Here is a 6,520-nt window from a genome sequence, read left to right on the forward strand (position 1 = left end):
TTTCCAGTCCCGTAGTTTGACATAACACCTGTATGTTTTCAGCTTGTTATCATGGTAATTTTGAGAGCTGTTCTGGAAGAAGCAGATCAAAGCAAACAGCAACTGTAAAGCTCAGTGGCAGGTGTCTCTTTCTCTTTGCTTGGTTTCTGGATACAGGCAGGGGCTCTTTTAAGCAGAGGCATCATAACTACATTCCTGGAAGAGGATGGGAAGTTGCTGACTTCTCATGACAGAAGTCCTCCTGGGTACTTCTCCTGCCTTTTATCCACGCTTGCTCCTTTTGTGGCCTTGGGTAAGTCACTTAAATTTTCTGGGGCCAGGTCCTCATCTGGTGTGAAAAGGCACAAGTGTATGAGGGCCAGTGCTATGCCAAGTTACAACAGCATGGGGCCAGGCCCTCACCCCATTTCTAAAATGGGGATATTAGCACTTACCTACCTCGCAAGGATGCTGTGAGGATTAGTGCTCATACAGCGCTTTGAAGATGTAAAGTGCTACATAAGTCCCAAGTATTATCCTACCGTAGTGTTAAAAATGCTTTTAGGGATCTGCAGGACTTCTCTTAAAGCACAGAATGTGTGACTGCCTTTTCAATTTGCATCAGGTGGAAAGCAAATGCAAAATATTTATTCATACAGGATGGGCTCAGCTGCACTTGAACTCTGAGTAGTGTTTAGCTTAGAAGTCTGAACTCTAATTTCAGTTTTGCAAATGGTTTTTACTTCTTCTAAAAGTCTCAACCAAATTCCTAGACATGAACCTTGCATCCAGATTTTGCAGTCTGGTCATCCCTGACTGTTAGCTACAATAAACCTAATCCAGCCAAAACACAGTGCTCTCGCAGTCTGCTATGGCTATTGAAATGACTGGAACAGAAAATTGAACTCATTCTGTTCAACTTTCATTCTGCAGAAGGTCAGCTAGGTTTCATGGGACAACTTGCAAGGGATTTTTAAATTCTGTGATTGTAAGTTTTACTGGCTTTAAAATCAGCAGAGAGGGAAGGCCTAGATGGAATCAATAAGATTGGCACATCCTTCTTCAATTACTTCCTTTTCACCTGAATCAAAGAAATAGCAGGTTCTGTAGCAAAGGAGGTGCTTGTACTACCAGTCCTAGGGCCCAGAACAAAAGCTGATCTAAAAATACAGCTCTAAACCATCACCATGTTCTCAACTAGTATAAAAATGACACTGTTCAATGATTTCAAATCTGGACCACAGCTAGAAACTACTTATTTCTGGTAGAACTAGCTGCCGTACAAACACAAATGAAGGCAGGGAATTACACACCAAGGAATGTGAGCTGTGGACATGTGAAATGGACCATAATTTTGAAGCAGCTGCAGTAAAATCTTATCTTAATATGAACTCAGAAGCAAACACAATGCAAATTTTTATGGTTTCTTTAAAATGTTTGATGGGTTTTAGTTTTCTTAGTTCAGAGGAAATTTTCTTAATATTATTTTATTTTTGCTCTTATTGTAAAGAATAAAAATGTACAATTCTAGATAGACTACAAATGAAAAAAGGTGGCCAGTTGGCAGGACTGCCAAAACTTCTGTGGCTTGTACTGTTTCTGTGGTGACACTATGCTGCTGTAGGATGAGCTACTGGAGCGGTGTGACGGCTCAACAGTGAGGCTGAAGCACAAGGCCAGTCTCATGTAAGAGGGATGCAGGGGCTGAGCCACCGAGACTGCAGTGGGAGCATGACTGGGCCGACTCGGATCAGTCAAAAACCAGAGAATCAGGAAATTAAAAAAAACTTTTCCTGACATATAAAAAGCAAGAAATCAAAGCCAGCCTGTTGGGCGATGGTGCTGAATCAGTAGACGTGTATCTAGACCTTGCTTGGGCAGGCTCCTGCTGGACCAGGCCTTGCTCCTAATTCACCTGGGGAGGCTTGCTCCATACAGGGCTAGCAGGGTCAGGCCAGCAGAACCTGCTGCTTTGTTAAATAAAACTGCAAACCAAACAAAAAACCCAACCAAACAAGGAAGGCAAAAGTAAACGCCGTTGTGTAAGCGGTAGTTCTGCCTGGCTGAGACCACAGACTGGCTGGTCTGTCCTGAACACTAATCTCCATGTCTTGTACCAGTGCGAGCCTCTCGCTCCAGCCCCTCTCCCACGCATTCCAGGCAGAGTGCACTGAAGGATGGGGCTGAGGCAGCTGCTCTCCCCCGGGGAGCCAAGCATTTTGCCACGTCTGAAAGTCTCTAGCACTTACTTCCTCTACCGTGATTGTAAAGGTCACCACATGCAGTACGGCCACTTGATCTGGGATCTTTTCTTAACACATTTTAATGCTGATTTTACTATTTTAGTTCTTTGTTTGGAATGTATTTTTTTCTCATTTCTTCTGTGTGTTAACAGCAATTAAAAATATTAATTTACTGGGTATTTTTAATGTGCAGATACAATGTCTTCTTGCTCATTTTGTTCCTGTGACAGTTTCAGCATGAAGCATGTAGCCAACTGACCCTCTGTGTCAGGCAGTTTTGTGCCACTGTTATGCCCATCAGTCATGTGGCTCTGCCCTGGAGCTACCCAGTGCCCCACTGAAGCCGACTGACACTGTCACAGCCAGCTACAGTATTCCTGTCTGGGGAACCCTGAAACACAGCCCCGTGCACCCCACAATGCCCATCCAACACAAACCAACCAGGCACCACTGTGATGATGGCACCTGGCTCGTGGTACAACACATCCTGGGATGTGGAGCCCTGAAGCATGCTCGCCCCTTGCTGCTACAGCCAGTCCCACAGACAATGGCCATTTGTCCACCCTTCCAGGGAGAAGGCAGTTTTCTGCAAAGGATTGCTCTGGGAAGACTGCTCGCTGCCCAGAAATCCCAGACAAATGGCCAAGTCTCTCTTTGCCCCCGCCCCAGCAAAGTTTCCAGGAGATAAAAGTAAGATAGTATGGACATTTTTCTCTGGTTGGGTATCTAATGCCAGTTTGTTCAGCTGTTTGATGCAGTGGCACAGATACTTGGTTTCATTAATCCTGAACCAGGCCATCTGTCACCCGTGGAACAGGTTTCAAGGATTTATAGCATGGAAACACAGCGTGTACAACTGCTCCCAGTCCATTAAATGGATCTACTCACAGGCTTAACAGAGACTCCTTCATACGTCCCTTCTGCAGTAGAGTGGTTCCTGATGTGAGAAAGAATCAGTACCAGGCAGAAATACTACCGAACTCTTGTCAAAGCAGCCTAAAGGGGTTAACAGCAGGCAAAAGTGGGTGTTTCTTTCCTTTTTCTTTAATTTGGTCTTTTACAATTCCTTTCAAAAACTAAGAGGCCTGCTGGGAGGAGCATCCTGTTTCCTCATACCTCCTTCCTAGCTCCAGATGGAACAAAGGTGGCAAAATACTCTCAGAGTGTGTGTGTGGCTGTGGCTGGTTGCTGCTATGCTTTTATGCCACAACTGGCTCCTGGAAGAATTCACTCTAAATGAAAAGAGCCAGCACCAATGTATATGTATGCGTATTTATCTGTCAATCTGTTGATCCTTCAATGGTTCAGATATTCTGCAATTCCTTATCTAGTCTTGGCCATCAGCAGTGAAGTTCCTGGACCCTCCTGGATCTCAAGTTTTAGCTTCTACAGCCAGTTTTTTCACAAAGTGACTCCCTCATTTGCAAAGCTGCAGACTGTATTCACTTTCTTGGTATTGCCTGCAAGGATTTAAGTACTTAAGATTTATGGCTGACTGTGTTTATATACAATCTGACATAATGAAGCCTAGATCATTATGGAGGTCCTGCTGGGCTATATGGGGACATGAAGACTGAACCCAAGTTTCCTCTTGAACTCAGAAGCAGGATTCTCATTAACCAGTGTGGAAGCAACCTGATATATAGGAGAACTGCAATCTTTGGCTCCTTTTATTACCATTAAGATACATTAGCAGGTGGTATTAGAAATATCACCTTTAACATGAACCTGGCTGTCTGAAACCACTTAGAAGGAAGGAAGATTGAAACATCAGAAGTGTCCCTGCTGAGCAGAAGCCCCACTTGACCACCTGGTTTATCCGACCATTACAGAAGCCAAGGGCAGTTCCATTTTGAGCCACACAAACATAGACAAACTACACAGCCACAGCTATGCTGTTTTGCATGCTGGACCAGGCACAGCTAGTGCCACTAATTATATCTTGCGTTTTGACTTCTGCAAACTTCCTGTTACTGTGTCCAGGAGGTTTTTATTATCTTTTTCTTAAGAAAGATGATAAAGAGTAAGTGCCATAATTATTGCAACCAACCCTGTGTTTTGAGTGCAAGTGTCACAAAGTTCTGGCTAAAAAGCTTTATACAGCTTTATAAAGCTTTCCACTGTATAAAGGAAAAAGTTGTCTGGTCACAGTTTTTGTAGGAAGTAAACAGTTCAAATTTAGGGAGTTCTCATTTTCATTCTCATTTCCCCTTGTTCAGTTCATCACTGTTCTGAATAATTCACTTTGGGTCTAACAGGCTTTGTGTTCTCTGCAACCTGCAGCCTCCCAGCCCAGAAATTATATTCACCTCTTCTGAGCTACAACAGCAGGAAAGATGCTGCTGTGTGTCATAGAGGTGGAGCAATGCCCTATTTGGTTTTGCAAATATTAAGAAAAAGGCTAAAACTGAAAACGTGGCTAAGCAGAAGAATGCAAGTGTCCTTCCTTAAAGAAGGGAACAGAAGAGCATACATGTATTGGGTTTGCGTGGCAAGGTTTTGGTATGGGGGGGCTGCAGGGGTGGCTTCTGTGAGAAGCTGCTGGGAGCTTCCCCCATGTCTGATGGAGCCAACACCAGCCGGCTCCAAGTCAGACCCGACGCTGGCCAAGGCCGAGCCCATCAGTGACGGTGGTAGTGCCTCTGGGATAACGTATTTAACAAGGGGAAAAAAGCCCCCCAAAACTGTACAACTTCAGCCGGAGAGAGGAGTGAGACTACGTGAGATAAACAACTCTGCAGACACCAAGGTCCGTGCAGAAGGAGGGGGAGGAGGTGCCCAGGGCTGGAGCAGAGATTCCCCTGCAGCCCCTCGTGCAGCCCATGGTGAGTCAGGCTGTGCCCTGCACCCAGGGAGGCCCACAGGGGGGCAGAGACCCACCTGCAGCCCATGGGGGACCCCACGCCAGAGCAGGGGATGACCGAAGGAGGCTGTGACCCTGTGGGAAGCCTATGCTGGAGCAGGGGATGCCTGAAGGAGGCTGTGACCCCGTGGGAAGCCCACGCTGGAGCAGGGGATGCCTGAAGGAGGCTGTGACCCCATGGGAAGCCCACGCTGGAGCAGGCTCCTGGCAGAAGCTGTGGCCCTGTGGAGAGAGGAGCCCATGCTGGAGCAGGTTTGCTGTCAGGACTTGTGACCCCAGGGAGGGACCCACACTGGAGCAGTTTGTGAAGAGCTGCAGCCTGTGGGAAGGACTCAGGTTGGAGAAGTTCATGGAGGACTGTCTCCTGTGGGAGGGACCCCACGCTGGAGCAGGGGAAGAGTGTGAGGAGTCCTTGCCTGAGGAGGAAGGAGTGGCAGAGACAACGTGTGATGAACTGACCACAACCCCCATCCCCTGCCCCCCTGTGCCACTTGGGGGAAGGAAGTTGAGAAAATTGGGAGTGAAGTTAAGCCCAGGAAGAAGGGAGGGGTAGGGGGAAAGTGTTTTAAGATGTAGGTTTTATTTCTCATTACGCTACTCTGATTTCATTGCTAATAAATTAAACTAATTTCCCCAAGTTGAGTCTGTTTTGCCCGTGATGGTAATTGGTGAGTGATCTCTCCCTGTCTTTATCTCGACCCACAAGACTTTTGTTATATCTTCTCTCCCCTGTCCAGCTGAGGAGAGGAGTGATAGAGTGGCTTTGGTGGGCACTGGGCATCCAGCCAGGGCCAGCCCACCACAATACATTTAAAGGAGTGGAGACAGGTATTTGAGAACAGGTTTAGCTCCTATGGAATCAGCATAGAAATCAGCAGCTGAGAATCCTGCACAGCTATTCGAATCAGCAGATTTGCTCATCCCTTAGATCACTCCGTACTCCTTTCCCTTAGGACAGCCTGTCACCAGGTAAAGACCATTGAGAGTCTCTAAAAAAAATCCCTAAAGAAAGTCTTCCAAGTCCTGGTCTGAAGAAGCTCCTGGCCTAATGAGGAGTGCTTTTACATGAGGTATGATGTCCTCTAGCCTACAGTACCTGACTCCAGGCAGTAACTACCCCTCTTCCAGAACTAAAATTAGTAAGAATATAGCTCCTGAGATGTAGAATAAACCTGCATTTAAGCTCAGTTTGAAGTGAAGTGAATTCCCTATCTCCTGGTCAGTTTTACAGTCTCTGACTTCTGCTTTCCCACCTCACTCAGCTGCACACACACACAAACACCTCCCTCACCGCCCCCCCCCACTCCCCAAGAGACTGCCCAGGTCAAGGTAAGGATGAGCCTTGGGAGGCCTCAGATATAGGCTCTCATTAAGGAATCTGAATGTAAATGAGCACCTCAGGAATGCAGTGGTTTCACAAGCCTTGTTCCTTAGC

This window comes from Strix aluco, chromosome 16 (genome assembly GCF_031877795.1).
Source record: "Strix aluco isolate bStrAlu1 chromosome 16, bStrAlu1.hap1, whole genome shotgun sequence".
Classification (NCBI taxonomy): Eukaryota; Metazoa; Chordata; class Aves; order Strigiformes; family Strigidae; genus Strix; species Strix aluco.